This window comes from Conger conger, chromosome 2 (assembly GCF_963514075.1).
Source record: "Conger conger chromosome 2, fConCon1.1, whole genome shotgun sequence".
NCBI classification, from domain to species: domain Eukaryota; kingdom Metazoa; phylum Chordata; class Actinopteri; order Anguilliformes; family Congridae; genus Conger; species Conger conger.
The window spans coordinates 27,498,844-27,516,672 of NC_083761.1; positions in this window are offsets into that span (position 1 = coordinate 27,498,844).

A 17,829-nucleotide genomic window follows, 5' to 3' on the forward strand; every position below is an offset into this window, starting at 1 on the left:
CAGCCCCTGAGCAGAGGAGTGGCCCATTCTCAGCCATCTTGTAATGTGAAGTGCTTCTGCATGAGGCATTGATGGGGTGAAGCGACCCACAGCAGTTTCAAGCCTCTAGGCATTAGAGTCTATGCATAGCCACAACTGCCAAAGGGCCAAAGTACATGATGGGAAAATATTTTAACCATTGATGTACTGTAAACATTTGTTTAATATTTGGTTGGTCACCAGAAGCACCTGGTACATTCATTGTACATACACCTAGATTTAGGGCTACCATGATGAATTATTCTGTATGGTGAACTATTAAGTGAATGCTGTGGCTATACAGTTCAGATATATACACTAAATTGTTAAAAAGCACTATGCAGGAAAGCATGATCTACACTTTCAGACCAAGAAACCATGAAAAACGAAATAGACAAAAATGTTAGATCTGTACCTAGAGAGAAGGGGTATTGTTACATGGCAGTAAATGCATATACCTCACAGTAAGAAACAGTAATTATATTTTGTGATGCCTTCGAGGTAAGTAGCTAGTGTTCTTGGGAATAACAAAGCCCTGAAAAGTTACAAATGTACTGAATGCTGTTGTGGTTTGTGCACTCAGAATTTGAGATGAACCCCTACCATAATTGTTTGATTTGACAAAGCTAGCTCTACCTTGTGGCCAACCAAAGAAAAGGCCTGGATTGGTGGTTCTGGTGTATTCTGCCTTTCTGGGTCTAGAACCAATAATGTACCTCATATTATGGCACTGTAAAGGAGTATGATGAAAGATTGAGGTATATATTCATATACAGTCCCCTCCAAAAGTAATGCAACAGCAAGGTTAATTCCTTTTCTTTAGCAATACACAATACATTTGGGGTTGAGATAAAAACACGAGACAAGAGTTCAGAATTTCAGCTTTTATTTCCTGGTATTTACACTTAGATGTGTTAAACTACTTACAACATAGCACCTTTGGTATCAGACCACCACGTCTGTAGGTGAGCAAAAGTATTGGAACAGAGAGTATTTAAGTAAATGTAAGTAAATAACACTTATTTACTTGCTTGCAATAACTGCATCAATCCTGTGACCCAATGGCATCATCAAACTGTTGCATTCTTCTTCTGTGATGCTTTTCCAGGCATTTACTGCAGCCTCTTTCAGTTGTTGTTTGTTTCGGGGTGCTCAATTGGGTTAAGGTCTGGTGATTGACTTGGCCAGTCTAAAACCTTCCTGCATGATGAAGTTCCTCCCAATTAGTTTGGATGCATATCTCCATACGTTGGCAGACAGAATGCTTCTGAATTCATCCTGCTGCTACCATCATCAATAAACATTAGTGAGCCCACTCCAGAAGCAGCCATGCAAGCCCAAGCCATGACACTTCCTCCACCATGCTTCACAGATGAGCTTGTATGTTTTGTATCATGAGCAGATCCCTTCTTTCTCCACACTTTGGCCTTTCCATCACATTGGTAGATGTTAAACTTGGTCTCATCAGTCCATACAACATTGTTCTAGAACTTACACGGCTCATCACTGTATTTCTTTGCAGATTTTAATCTCGCCTTCCAATTCTTACTACTGATGAGTGGTTTGCAACTTGTGGTATAGCCTCTATATTGCTGCTCTCTACGTCTTCTTTGAATGGTTAATTGAGATACCATCACTTCTCCTCTGTGGAGATTGTTTGTGATATCACTGTGTTTTTATTCACAGCCCTCACAATGTTTCTGCTGTTGTTTTCCTTGGTCTAACTGTTTGATTTCTTTTGCTCAGTATGCCAGTGGTTTCGTTCTTTTCAGGACATTCAAGTTGTGGTACAAGCTATCCCCAATGCTCTGTGATCGATTTTTCCCCTCTTTTCTAAGCTTCAAAATGGCTTGCTTTTCTCATAAAGACAGTTCTGGTCTTCATGTTGGTTTATCTTTTATAACACAAATGCAGTCCTCACATCAAAACCAAGGCTAGAACCAAGAGTAGACATTCAGAACGATTTATTGTGTAACCAATCAATCTTAACAGGACAAGAAACACCTGTCACTTACATGTTCCAATCCTTTTCCTCACCTAAAAATTGGGTGGTCTAATACAAAGGGTGATATGTTCTGAGTTGTTTAACAAATCTAGATAAAAATACCAGGGAATAAAAGCTAAAATTCGGATCTGTCATCTCATGTACATGTTTTGACCTCAAACTCGATTGTCTTCAGGGTGTAACAAAAACAAAGGAATTGACCACCTTGCCGTTTCAATACTATGGAGGGGACTGTATAAATATACACACATACTCAGTGAGCACTTTATTGGGTATTTATTAGACTGATGTTTAGACTTATAAAGTCTTCTGCTGCTATAGCCTAGAATGCTGCGAAAAAAACAAAAACAACCAGTGGGCAGCAGTTCTGTGGGAAAAAAACGCATTGTTAATGAGATAGGTCAGCGGAGGAGGGCCAGATTGGTCAACTGGTTAAGCATTTAGTTGCTGCCATATGATTGGCTGATTAAATATTTGCATTAACAAGCTGGTGTACAGATCCAGGTCCACACCCAGTAAGAATTATCCATGTAGGAACAGCCCTTTTTATACATAGTCCCTCTATTTTAGGGGATCAGAAGTAACACATTAACTTCATCTTAAATAAAGCCTATTTAGAACATTATTTGATTGCTACCTTAAGTCTGCCATCTGCATAATTATCTTCCCTGGTGATGCTCTGACAGACGTGTACTGCAGCCATCTTCAGTTCCTGTTTTTACTTCAGGACATGCTTGCCTTCAACAAGTGAAATGTTCAGTTTAATTCAGGTCAGGTGATGGACTTCAAGAACATTCCAGCACTGAGTCTTCTTCTATAATGTTTGATGAGGAGGGAGAACAAATAGCAAGAGATGAGACTATTCCTCCATGCAAAATCCAAAGTTGATTAATTCATTGAAGTGAATTAAAGTTCCATTGGTGTTTATTAAACTCCAGGTGCTTATGGTTGATGACATTAGAAGCTTTCTTTTTGCAAGCGAAATAGCATATTGGCGTGGAGGTGGCATTTAATTGAAAGTTTGAAGACTTGGTGACCTCAAGATGCAACCAACTTTTACAATTGTTTGATCCTTGGAGAATTTTGCTTCTCAAACCATCCCCATCAAACCTGTGGGATCCTTTTCCTGGAAGGTCCATCACAGCTTACATTAGATTACATTAGTTATTTGGCTGACACTTTTTTCCAAAAATGACTTACAGTTGATTAGACTAAGCAGGGGCCAATCCCCAATGTGGGGTTATAGGCTAAAGGCTGCCCCCTTATCCAGCTTCAGTTGATTATAAAACCTTAATTATTTCCCTATTGTGGAGAAGGCCATTTTCAAGGATTTAGTTGTTTGTATAGCTATTGCTTGATTTATGAAGGTCAAAAACCTTTTGTGTCATTTCAAAATATTCTCTGACCTTCCATATGTTGATGAATGACTAAGCGACTTTGGAGTGTGTGTCAGCTCATATTTATATTTGTACACCAGTGAAACAGGAATGAATTGACAGACCACTTAAGAATTCCTAAGAACTGCAGAGAGTTTTTAGAAAAGTAACATGTTTCTGAGAAAAAAGGGTTGTTGATGAATTAGTATTTATTGTAATAATTGTACCTCAATCAAAGGTTAGATTTCTCAAATATTTTGTGTGCCAAGAAATCTGGAGAGTACACATGTTGGCAACCATCGACACTACATCGCACAATCAGTAAAATACCCCAGCCATAATTCACAAAGAGTTACCCCAGGAGTTATTTAAAGATCTGTTGCTGTTTATGTCCTTACCCACCTTAAAAAGCCAATCAACTGATGACATTGTCAAAGCATGCTGTTTCTGTCAGCATGCAGTACAGTATCTTATGATTAAAAATACATATTTTTAAATAACTCAGGAGACAAAGCTTTGTGAATATGGCTCCTTTCGTGGACACCTCAGACACCCCATGGGGAATATGTGATGATTTGCCAAAGCTTTCAAAGAGCGGAAGCTACTATAACATAAGTATTTTGTAATAGCACCGGTCAGTTTCAGAACGTCAAAAAAGGGATTGTATAAGACTGTAATTTGTTCTGTTGTCCTTTTGTAAATATTGTGAAAAATAAACTCCAACTAGCGTTGAGAGGCGTGGTTCATCCCTCTTTCTGTGTTGGTCATTCATTCAAGTAACTGTTGTCTACAAAGACTTGAGTACATGTATGTGTCTTTCCGTCGTACTGATGTGTGCTGCTATGTGAAGCTTAGGTTCACTACTTTGATATAGACCTTTATCGTAACATTAGATAATCCTATTGAAGTTACACTGATATGAAATAATAGTCAAAGTAATAATTACTGTGTGATGGAAAGCAATATTGTACGTTGCTTTGGTTAAAAGTGTCTGACAAATAAACAACAGGTACTGTAACATAATGAGAGTGGTTTGAATAGTTGTTATGCTGGAGAGTATTGTTAAAATATAATTAAAAGAGATCACGTGACCTATTGGGAAGATGGCTACTTAGGGGTCTCTACTCCGCACCCTCTCTTTCTTGATTTATTATCAAATAAATAACCAACTTAACAGATCTCAATGCAGACTGTTGCTCATTTGTTAATACTGGGGCTTGTTTCACGAAAATGATTTGTGAGGATTTTCACTCACAGATCGCAATATCTTATCAAAAAACATTTGTCACTTGTGAATTGCAAATAAACCTGCAACGATTACATACCTCTGGCAAAACCTATTTTCTCCCTTGCAAATAGATGATTTCCTCTGATAGTGCAGATGGGCTGCTGAGACAAGCTCCAGAAAGAATACAATTTATTATAACATCTGCATCCTAAAGTGGTAGGCTATACCTACATTATTTTTAAACCATTTACTTCTGGAAAATACAAAGAAAGTGCATTTTAAATAGCCTCTACTCTTTAGGATTTTGTTCAGAAAAAGTACTTCCGTTTTCTTGGGGTTTTCAGGTAATGGAGTAAGCACCTTTGGTCCAGATGCCCCCGTAAAGCACCAACGTTTAAAAACTTAATTCAGTTATCCGAACCCAACACAGTAGTCAAGTGAAATTTTGCACTACTTGGTGTCCCAAAAATCAGAAAAATCGTAGCCTATTTAGGGCCCTATGAAATCCGTTTTATCTTTTCCTGTTTTCAGATTAGAATTTTCATGTTTTGGGATTTCTCAGATTAAAATTTTCCAGTTTTTTCCTATGGATTTAATAAAAATCCAATGCAGTTTTTTTTTTCAAATGTGGATTTGTTCAATTCAGTTCAGTTCAGTTCAGTGCAGTTCAACTGCCAGTGCCATGCAGTTCCTGTGCATGGACACCAAGACTGCTTGAGAGAAAGTGGAGTTATTGCAGGCATCCATGAAGATCTGTAAGGATATATTGATCTTCAACAACTAAAATACATGTAAAAATGTGTCATTATTCTGGCAGACAGATCAAACAACTTTATTATGAATTGTACTGCAAACACTATTATTAATAATAATACTACTACCACCACTAATAATAAGTATTTATTGATTATGTGATACTATACACTACATTATACTGTTTTCAAAATACGTACATTGTCTGTCTACATTTATTTTTACCAACATTATTTAAATCTTAAGTGCAGCACAATAATTGTGAAATTGTAGTAAACTTACCGATGATGATGTTCAGAACACTGCAGTCTCTGTTGTCTGTGGTATTGTCAACAACAACGGACATTTGTTTGCCTCTGATTTTGCAATGTCCATGATTTTTGTGCTCCATGTGTTGCTTGAACACCCTGGGTAAATTTATCTGCTGTAGTGAGGATTCATTTTCAGGCAACACTCGCCCCTGTCAACAGTGCTTCACCATAAATGGATGGATTTTTCGCAATGGGATGTTGGCCTCTGCACACATGGCAACAATCTTCAACAAATTTTCTCCTTACATCAGATTATTTCAGGCTAGTGAGTGTTGTCTGCACTGAAGTTTGGCTTATTTTGTCTTTGCTCCTTTTGTGAGCCAAGGATGTGCTCACTGCATGTATTTTTTCTGGTACAGTCTACCGAATGCTGGCAGTATTTGCAAAATAAAATTCCACCTGATTCATAGTAATCTCCTGGATACTTTTGAATTTGCTCAAATGACTGTTTCGAAGCTTTCTTGTAGCTTTTCGTAATGGCAGTATTGTCACGTTTCATGCTTGTCATGTCATATTTTATGTTTAGTTATTGTCTTGGTTATGTTATTGTCATGTTACGTATTATGTTAGTCTTGTCATGTCACGTAATATAGTTTATTGTCATAGTTTTGCTAACTTGTTATGTCACAATTTATGTTTCAAGATTATGTTGTACTGTTCATTGATTAGCATACACTTTTTTGTGTCTTTCTGCAAATCTTGCATTCCTGTTTCTCTCTCTCCCTTTCTGTCACTCACACCCTAATTGTTTCAATTTCCCTTGTCTTCTTACTAATCTACTAACTTTAGATCAGGATTGGGTAATACTAACATTCTAACCATGTGTTCATGTTACCTTACGTTTCTTGTGCATGTCATTTACTCATTTACTAATTTACTAACACTAGGGCAGGATAGGTTTATTACTAACGATTACTAATTACCTGGTTAACTTGTCAATCCTCCACACCTGATTTCCATTCTCATTCTCATGCTCAAGCTAATTGTCTACATCTGTCTACACCTGCATATAAAGCTCATCATTTCTTTGTGAAATTGTTGCCCCCTGTTTGTCAGTGCACCTCTTTAGTGGGTTTTTCAAGCAATTTGTCTACCCGTTACGATCCAAGCCTGTTTATTGACCAAAGATTATTGACTTCTGTTTTGTTGACCATTGCCTGCCTGTACCACGACTTTGCCTGCTGTCTTTGTGCTTTTGCTCCGCGGAGCAGACTTCGGTCTTGATTCTTGCACTGTCATCGACCCTGAGCCTGCCTACCGTCCGCCTGTACTTCTGTCCCGCTTACAGCTTTCCTGGCTACCGGACTTTTTGCATGGTGTACCGATTACGAGACTGCCTTCTCCCTCGGTACTGCACTTTGGTTTTGGCTGAATTTTACGTGTACGAACATTGCTTGTTTTTTGACTACGCTCTCTGGATATTCCCCGAATAAAGCCCTGACGGGACTTTATTACACCCCTGTTTCTGAGTCGTGCATTTTGGGTCCAACCCCCCATGCACCCGTCTCAAGTATTTTGTAAAGTTTCTCCTCAGCTAGCTGTGATAACCGGTCATCGATTTATGATTTCACGTGGCTGTATTGGAGCCAGCGCGCTACCATAGTTAAACGTGAGTTGTAACGTCACAAAACATGCTAGCATTATGGCAAGGTGTTTGTAGCTCTATGTAATGTTAATGCCTGCGCTTTTAAAGTCGCAGTGAAGATTAAGTAAAAGAGCTGTTTCTGCCTCTGTCTCTTCCTTTCAATTCCTTCCCTTTTTGTTTTCTGTAAAGTTCCCAGCTCTGGCAGGTGCGAAGCTTGCTGGTGAAATAAAGTGCGACAGAGCTGACAGCTTGTAGAGCATCTCACAGATGAGGGGTGTTAATACAAATCACCTCGTCAGGATAATTAGTTGGGTTTAATTAGCGGGGGACTCCTGTGCTGCCCATCCATGCCACCATCCACCCTCTGCCTGCACAGTCACAACACTGCATACAGGACATGATTGAACTTTGGGAACTTGGTTATGTAGGCCAATACTGTAAATGTGGTGCCCTTTTGTTTCTGCAACAAGTTGCAGAAATCTTGCTTACTGTCACCCCAGCTCCAGTTGTCCCGGGTCCTTTGTAAAGCTTTTAGTCAACCCTTGCTCTTGCTTTTAGAGCAATCTTCACAGTTAATTCAATCTGACTCTTGAGTATATCATCTGACTTTTTACTGGAAATCTCACAAAGATTCAGACCAGGTGTTTTCACTGTCTTCCTCAGAAATATTCACTCAGACAAGAGATTCCTTGGAAGTCCTCCAAAGGAAGTCCTCTATTTATACGTAGACATCGCATTTTTTTTTTTTTTGTTGTAAAACAAAAAAACCTTTTCTGGCATAAAATCTCAAGAACTGTTTTTGCCAAAGTGCAACACGCACGTGTGTATTGAAAATGCTATGGCTTTGTCACGCAGGTGAAAAAAATGGACAGAAGTTATACTGTAGTTTATAGCTCACAGATGAGGAGAATGCCTATATTTAGCAACTGCATTGCAGTTACTGATCAGAGAAGCTTGTACATGAGTTCATGTTTCTGTTCCAGAAGGCCTATAGAAAACATAGATAATAGCATTTCTATGTATAAGTAAACAATTGACATTCTCTCAACGTTTCCCTGAGTAAGAACATTTGTCTGAAAAGGACACTGACATTACTGTATTTTGTGTAGTATGTGGATTTCTAAGGTTCAGAGAATGTCCCCCCACACTTGTTTTGCCACCCATGTTACAAAATAAGCTACAGTTGTTGCTAAAGCAATGGCATCTTAAAATTGGTTACACAGATGGATCTGTGAGTTTTAATGCTTTCAACAGTATATTCTGTTACCATAGTGATTGAAAACTGCACTGTGAAAAAAGGAATGAATGCAAAAAATCCCACACCATCCCAGCATTGGGCCGGTGAGATGTAAGGGGTTAATGCACAGCAAATATCATACAAAAAATACTGCAAAGATAAGGCACAGTGTTTGCCATGTGATAGCTACAGTATGAATACAATGCATTGGCTAACTATTCATTTACAGATTGTCAGACTCAATTACTGGACTATACAGTGGTGTGCAAAGGTGTTTACCCCCTTCCTGATTTCTTATTTTGCATGTTTGTCACACTTAAATGTTTCAGATCATCAAACAAATTTAAATATTAGTCAAAGACAACACAAGTAAACACAAAATGCAGTTTTTAAATCAAGGTTTTTATTATTAAGGGAGAAAAAAAAATCCAAACCTACATGGTCCTGTGTGAAAAAGTGATTGCCCCCCCTGTTAAAACATAACTTAACTGTGGTTTATCAAACCTGAGTTAAATTTCTCTCGCCACACCCAGGCCTGATTACTGCCACACCTGTTCTCAATCAAGAAATCACTTAAATAGGACCTGCCTGACAAAGTGAAGTAGACCAAATGATCCTCAAAAGCTACACATCATGCCGAGATCTAAAGAAATTCAGGAACAAATGAGAAAGAAAGTAATTGAGATCTATCAGTCTGGAAAAGATTATAAAGCCATTTCTAAAGCTTTGGGACTCCAGCGAACCACAGTGAGAGCCATTATCCACAAATGGCGAAAACATGGAACAGTGGTGAACCTTCCCAGGAGTGGCCGGCCGACAAAAATTACCCCAAGAGCGCAGCGACGACTCATCCAAGAGGTCACAAAAGACCCCACAACAACATCCAAAGAACTGCAGGCCTCACTTGCCTCAGTTAAGGTCAGTGTTCATGACTCCACCATAAGAAAGAGACTGGGCAAAAATGGCCTGCATGGCAGAGTTCCAAGACAAAAACCACTGCTGAGCAAAAAGAACATTAAGGCTCGTCTCAATTTTGCCAGAAAACATCTTGATGTTCCCCAAGACTTTTGGGAAAATACTCTGTGGTCTGACGAGACAAAAGTTGAACATTTTGGAAGGTGTTTGTCCCATTACATCTGGCGTAGAAGTAACACCACATTTCAGAAAAAGAACATCATACCAACAGTAAAATATGGTGGTGGTGGTGGTAGTAGTGTGATGGTCTGGGGCTGTTTTGCTGCTTCAGGACCTGGAAGACTTGCTGTGATAAATGGAACCATGAATTCTGCTGTCTACCAAAAAATCCTGAAGGAGAATGTCCGGCCATCTGTTTGTGACCTCAAGCTGAAACGAACTTGGGTTGTGCAGCAGGACAATGATCCAAAACACACCAGCAAGTCCACCTCTGAATGGCTGAAGAAAAACAAAATGAAGACTTTGGAGTGGCCTAGTCAAAGTCCTGACCTGAATCCTATTGAGATGCTGTGGCATGACCTTAAAAAGGCGGCTCATGCTCGAAAACCCTCCAATGTGACTGAATTACAATTCTGCAAAGATGAGTGGGCCAAAATTCCTCCACAGCGCTGTAAGAGACTCATTGCAAGTTATCGCAAACGCTTGATTCCAGTTGTTGCTGCTAAGGGTGGCCCAACCAGTTATTAGGTTTAGGGGGCAATCACTTTTTCACACAGGGCCATGTTGGTTTGGATTTTTTTTCTCCCTTAATAATAAAAACCTTAATTTAAAAACTGCATTTTGTGTTTACTTGTGTTGTCTTTGACTAATATTTAAATTTGTTTGATCTGAAACATTTAAGTGTGACAAACATGCAAAAAAATAAGAAATCAGGAAGGGGGCAAACACTTTTTCACACCACTGTAGTAGTTTGTGATGCTAAAATTGGCCCATTAACCACCTTCAAACTCTCAACAGTTAGAGGGAAATGCCCAGTCAATATAAAAAATTCAGATGCATGGTAGCCCAACTCTAATAATTGGAAACCAGTCACCGGTTTGAAGGGCATCCCAGCCATGCAACATTCAGTCCCCTCCAAAAGTTTGAATTGAAAGACAATTGAGTTTGAGGTCTAAAGATGTACATGAGATGACAGATCCAAGCTTTTATTTCGTAGTATTTTTATCTAGATTTGTTAAACTACTTAGAACATATCACCTTTTGTATCAGACTACCCATATTTTTTGGTGAGCAAAACTATGTGACTGACAGGTGTTTTGTCATGTTTACCCTCTCTGCTCACCATTGTGAGGGTAAACATGTTCCTGTTTCATTCACCCTAATTAATTTGTTTTGCCTGAGTTCCATTTCGTGTCCGCCTCCCACTCCTATGTACTTCCTTACAGTCTCTTGTCATTCATTCCACCTGTTACTTGTTTTGTGCTTGTTAAATTGTGTATTTAAACCCATTTGTTTCTTTTATTGCCAGATTGTCATCATCCTTAGCCATACTTTCCATTATTATTTTCAGTCTGATCTCCAGTTTGACCTGTTTTGTTTTCGACTACTGCTCTTAGGATTTCCCACTTGTTCTGTTTTGACCTGCTGTATTTGGACCCCCTTTGGCTTTTCGGATTTCAGTTTTGTATTTTGTTTCCGTTTGGACTGTCTATGTTTTCAACCCTTTGCCTGTGACATTGACCATTCTCTGGATTACCCTTGTTGTACTTGCTTTCCCATTTACCGAACCATTGCCTGGACTTTCATTTCCGAACTGCCTTATCTCTGCCATTACTGTTTGCTGGAAATTGACCCCTTCCTGTCCTAACTGCGTAAAAGTTAATAAAGACTTTAACATTCAGTACATCTCCTGTGGTCTTGCTATTGGGTTCAGTGTTCTGCTGTCTGGCACGTTTCTTGTTGCTCAGATGTGTCCTGTTAGATTGATTGGTGAAACAATTCATCTTTCTGAATGGTTTTAACCTTGGGTTTTGCCTGTGAAGACTGTATTTGTGTTAGAAGACAAGAAGACGAGAGAGCTGTCTTTGGAAGAACAGCAAGCCATTTTGAAGCTTAGAAAAGAAAGAAACCGCTGGTGTACTGAACAATAGACAACGAACAGGTTGACCAAAGAAAACAACAGCAGTCGATGACAGAAGATGTGAGAGCTCTGAAGAAAAACCTCAAAACATCAGTCAGTAACATCACAAACAATCTCCACAGTGCAGGTGTAACTGGGTCGAACTTTGTCTCGCCTCAGTGCAATCAGGATGAGTGAAGTGACAGTCAGTCAGTAATTCCAACAATTCTAGCGTAACACAACTCTGCGGGCATGGCATTAGCTAGGCTATGAACCACATTCTTTGCTAATATTTCGGAAAACTCGTATTGTGCTACATACCTGGACAGACAAAATAGTATGTAAACACAGTGTTTATGTGACAGGTGATCTGTGTGTATTCTCTCTGAATGATATGAAATAAAAAGCAGTTTTACTTTTAAAGTACAAAATGTTATCATACATAACGTGAACTTCCATAGATTAGTCTGCAGCATTGTATTCACCGTTTCATATACTAGTGGCTAACGCTAGCTAGCTATGCAAAGCAGGGCATATTTACGAATCTTCAAAATATCACTTATTTTGAGCAATACATCGTCAGACTACGTTCTAGCTGCATTAATGGTTATAATGCATTGACATTTTCATCATCAGGCAAAGTATTTCACATCAAAATATTTTAACAAGAGCCTGCCAGATCCGTACCTTCTATTGCAATGCAAAATGGATTCTGGGGGGCACATGGAGCAAAGCTACTGTAGTAGTCTGCACACAAATCGTCTGTCACAACTGAAGATACCCTTGATAAAATCATCTTATCGGAATGTATGTTTTACAATGCACTTGTCTCCAATATTTTGGAGAAAGTTCTGTTACCTTCAACCCTGTGTAACAGAGTTATAAATATCACAAACAACTGTTCAAAAAAGACCTTGCGGGTCCCAGTCATTTACCTTAGCCACTACGCTTCAGGCCGCCCTGCAGATTACAATTTGCAAAGAAGTGCAGAGATGACCCACAAACATTCTGGAACAAAGTTTTATGGACTGTGAGACCAATATTAACCTCTACCAAAGTTATGGAAAGGCCAAAGTGGAGAGAAAGAAGGGATCTGCTCGTGATGCAAAACATACAGGCTCATCTGTTAAGCACGGTGGAGATAGTGTCATGGCTTGGGCTTGCAGGGCTGTTTCTGGAGTGGGCTCAGAGCTAGAGCAGTGCAGAATGCAGGGGAGAATGTTATTATGTTAGTTACGTGATTAAACTATACCCAAAACTAGTGAATGTTAGTTAGTTAGTTAGACAAACATATTAGTGTGTTGATATAATTAGTCCTGTACAAATTCTATGTTAGTCAGGATTAGTAGATTATTTCTATCAACAAATATGAATTGAGAGAAAGCAGGAAGCAAGTAAAGCAAGATGGAGAAGGAATCGTGGGAAACCGGAAAATTCTGAACACACCCGAATAGTGAATCACACAGGGTAGTGACTCGGGCTCAGAACTACATAAAGATACAGACATACAGACGAGTGCAATGAACAATGAATTAAAATGGAAACCAGACATGAATATGAAAATGAAAAATAATAAAGTTACAAAACCGCAAAATAAACTAACAGACAGAATACAGGATCAATACAACTTTCACAATACATGTTCATTAAAAGGAAAATAGCCCTTTTTCCAATAAATAATTATATTGCAATGGGAGCAAGTTATTGTGACAATGTTTAGATCCTAATTAGTGCAATGGAAAATGCTTGTAGTGATATAAGGGCGGAGGTCGCAATTGAGAAGCTTGCCAAAAGCATTGGAACTCATCAGGTAGCCTAAGATAAATATGAGCTGAGATAAATATGTCTCAAAAGAGGAGTATGAAGGACAAAAGAGGAGATGCAATTCTGTCGTTTCGCTGTTTGTTTGACAGTGAAAAAAAAGTCTCCCATACAGCTAGTCAGCTACGTAGGTGTGAGAGATAGTTTACGTCAAATGCACTGGCGGTACTCAAACTGGCTATTCTCTTCGGTAAGAAAGAGGCTGCAGACTTTGGACTCCGTTTGACGTGGTTTTAATTAAACACAAAGCCACTCCAAACAGTGAATCTAAGTGTGGTATGGTTTCCTATAAAAAGAACAAAGAAAATAAAGATGGACAATATTAACAACACCATCCACAATATAAAAATAGGTGTCAGCAACAGTACGGTACAAACTATGTTGCAATAATTAAAATGACAAAAGTGCTGTTACATTAAATGTCCACATGATGGCAGTCTAGCTTCACAAATGACGCAATCTTACTACCGCAATGGAGTTCTGAGAAATCGAAACTTAAGCAGTAAGGGGAATTAGCATCCTACTAGCACTGAATGAACACTGCGGTAATTAAGCCAACATATTAAGATAATCAGATTGACATCATACACAGATAAGGCACTTAACATAATGATATATCCGTCCAACAACATCCTAGTTCGAAATGATAGCACAAACATAACATGGATGAGGGGACTACAGTTGACGTTAGTTAAGGAATGTCGGCTTCATGTGGCTAGCGACAATTTACCACGGTTGAAGAACTAACAAGTATTGGATAAGCAATTAACAGTGGTAAACGCAAATATACATCCTCTAAAGCTGTTACTTACTTAGTCAGTGACGCACACCAACACAAAGAAGGAAAATTAACATAAATACACCAGGCTAGCAGGAAAGAACTTGACTGCTATCAACAACTCCGGATACAAACTGACATTAGTCTCTAGTGCACGTGCTCAGTAGGCAGAGCCTACGCGAGAGCGAGAGTACTGTAATACTTAGCAGTCCCACTAGACAGAGTTTTCCACAGCCGCCCCCGGATTCGGCTTGACGAATACGTAATCACAGGAAAGTCACTGCTGGGCTAGTGGGCCTGCTGGTGTGTCGTCGGGCATCTCCGGAAGCTTGATCAACTTGGCAACCAGCCGAGTGTATATGTTACCTTTAACGTCCACCTCTACAGAGTGGATCCTGCCGTCGTCGCTGGGTATGACTCTTGTGACGCGCCCGATGGGCCACAGTGCCCGCGGGAGCTGTGAGTCGACGACCATGACGACTTGTCCAACTGCGAGGTCAGGAGTGGAATTCCGCCACTTCTGGCGGAGCTGAAGACTGGGGAGGTACTTGCGGGTAAACTGCTCCCAGAACTGGTCGGCAAGCACCTGGCTGTGTCTCCACCGCCAACGTCCTAGCAGGTCACTGGAACCGTAGACGGCCTGTGGGAGGGAGGAGTCTCCCCGCCCCATTAACAGAAGATTTGGAGTGATGGGATCTGGGTCAGCGAGATCTGATGACACATAGCCTAATGGCTTAGAGTTCAGTATGCCCTCGACCTCAATGAGGACAGTCATGAGGACTTCTTCTGGGACCGTATGGTCTTTGAGCACGACTTGAAGGGAGGCCTTGACCGACCTGATTTCCCTCTCCCATGCTCCACCAAAGTGAGGGGCGAGTGGAGGATTGGACTTGAAGGTGATGCTCTGCTTTGCAAGCTGCTCCTTGAGGGATGGTTCGAGAGCCTCAAAGGCCTCCTGGAGCTCTCTCTCTCCACCGCGGAAGTTGGTGCCCCTGTCACACAGTAGCTCGTAGGGCTTGCCTCTCCTTGCCACGAAGCGACGGAGGGCCAGCAGGAAGGAGTCTGTGTCCATACTAGGGATCAGGTCGAGGTGGACACACCGTGAAGACACTTGACTATTATGCCCCACCTTTTCTCATTTCGCCATCCTATTCGCACTGTGTAGGGACCGAAGCAGTCAACACCTGTAGACAAGAAGGGAGGCTGGTTAACTCTGAGCCATGCAGCAGGAAGGTCAGCCATTTGGGGAACCACAGGCTTGCTGCGCCACTTGCGGCACTCCAGAGACTGACATTGGTGTTTCTTGACTGCCTGGCAACCCCGGAGTATCCAGTAGGTTCTCCTGAAAAAAACCTGCGAAACATGCTCAGCACCCGTGTGGAGTAGGCAGTCATCGTAATCCTGCACTAAGAGCTTTGTGATGGCGTGATGGGGTGAAGAGTGTCTTCGTGTAGGTTTTCAGCTTTTCTGAGGCGTCCTCCGACCCTCATGAGGCCCAGCGTCTGGTCGTATACTGGAGAGAGTGGACTCAGACAGCTGCTCGGACATACAGGGTTAGAATCCGGTAAAGCATGCATTTCCTCTGGGAAACTCTCTGTCTGGGCTCGCTTCAGGAGAGCCACCTCTGTCTCGAGACGGGTGGAGGCAGACATCGGGGGTACAGCCGCCCCGTGAATGGTCTCGTATGTGGCTTGTAGTAGTTGACCATGTGGTGTACTGAGCAGAGTCAGGTGAGGCCGCATCCGTGGCTGTGAGATGGCCGCAAAATGTGGTTTTCCTGCACTCATCTGATTCTTCTAATCTCAGAGTGGGGTTAGCTGGCCAGTGAGTCGGAGGCTGAAACAGGAAGTCAGGCCCTTGGCTCCAGCGGTTAGGTTGGGAGAGTTCGAGCAGGGTCTTCCCCCTGGTGATGTCATCGGCTGGGTTAAGCTCAGAGTCAACGTTTCTCCAGCTCTCAGCACCAGTGAGCTCTTGAATCTGGGCTACTCTTGTCCCAACAAAGACCTTGTACTGGTATGACTCTGACTGGATCCAGCTGAGCACTGTAGTAGAATCAGACCACATGACAGTCTGCCTGATCGGTAGGGTGAGCTCGGTCTGGAGCACCTTTGCCAGTTGTGCCCCTGTCAGTGCGGCACTGAGCTCTAGACGAGGCATGGAGAGCTGTCTTTTGGGAGCCACTCGTGACCTGGCCATGATGAATGACACATGCAAGTGCCCCTCAGCATCTTCAACACGTAGGTAGGCTACAGACCCGTAGGCTTTCTCTAATGAGTCGCAGAAGATGTGGAGGTCTACAACTGAGGTGTCTGTGTTGGCACAGGCTGGTGCGTAACACCTGGGCATGGTTATGCTCTGTAGGAGGGGAAGCTCACTCTCCCACTCCTGCCACACCGAGAGGAAGGTTTGACTGGCTGGCCTCCTCCCTCGCGATCTTCACCGCATATCCAGCTTTCTCTAGCTTGTGAATCTCTTGCTTGTATACAATGGCAAGCTCTAGGTTATTGACTAGGCGTTGTTCAGTAGCTCTCAGGAGAGGCATCACAGCAGTGGGGGGAGCCTGTAGTCTGCAAGGTCATCATACTTACCAGTCCCACTAGAAGGAGTTTTCCACAGTAGGCTATGTTGGGATACCGCACTTAACATAGAGGTATAGTATGAGTACATGTGATGCAACACATTACTTTACATTACATGGCATTTAGCAGACGCTCTTATCCAGAGCGACATACAGCGAAGTGCAGATCAAACACAAGTACAAGTGCGAAGAGGACCTGAGAGGACAGTACAGTTCCAAGTCCTAGTGTAACCATACAGATATAATCGGAACCCTTGAAGAATACATCAACTTCCAAACTAGCATACCACAGTTGGCAGCTAGAATACCCCGAGTACAACAATACAATAACTAATACAAAAAACAACATCTTTACAACAATGTAAGTGCCATTACAGTCTATGGCATATATTAGGCTAATCATGGTGGTGAGTTAGGGAGGGAAAGGTATAGCCTGAAGAGATGAGTCTTCAGTCGGTAAAGGGGGCATCATAGCGCAGATCTAAATGAACTTTTTTTGTTGTGAGACTAGTAAATAAGAGCTAGAAAATGAGGTATCACATGTTGGGATTGACAAATTAGTTTTGAGGATATAGCTTGTTAAAATATGTGTTTCTGACAGAAGTGGTTTTGAGAAATTCGTCTTCAAAGTTGTGAGTGTTTGTCACAGATTCTCACCTAGAACTGACTTTGGTGTAAGTACTGGGTCATCGGCCACTACTGTGAAGAAGTCTGAGTCTGGGGGCAGACAATTGGTATGGGAGTGTCAACGAGCCGCATAATGTATGCACAAGTTTTAGATGGGAGGTTTAACCCTTTCGCATGTAAGTTCTATGACAATTCCTAAGGCTACACAATGTGAGTGCTTTTTCTGTGTGCAAGAACTGTGTGCAAAAAATTAGACTGTAACATCACACTTGCCTTCACATGGTTGAAGTAGGCCTAGGCCTTGATATAACTCCTGATAATTACGATTAATAACTAGAAACTAGAAAGTTCCTGACCAGCTATACCGCAATATTTTAAATTATCTGATTAACTTTCCTTCCTCCTTTTTTAATCATGCACCTGCCTTCTTTTTTATGAAATGGTTTTGTTCATATTTAAAGCAACTTTTCTACTTGTA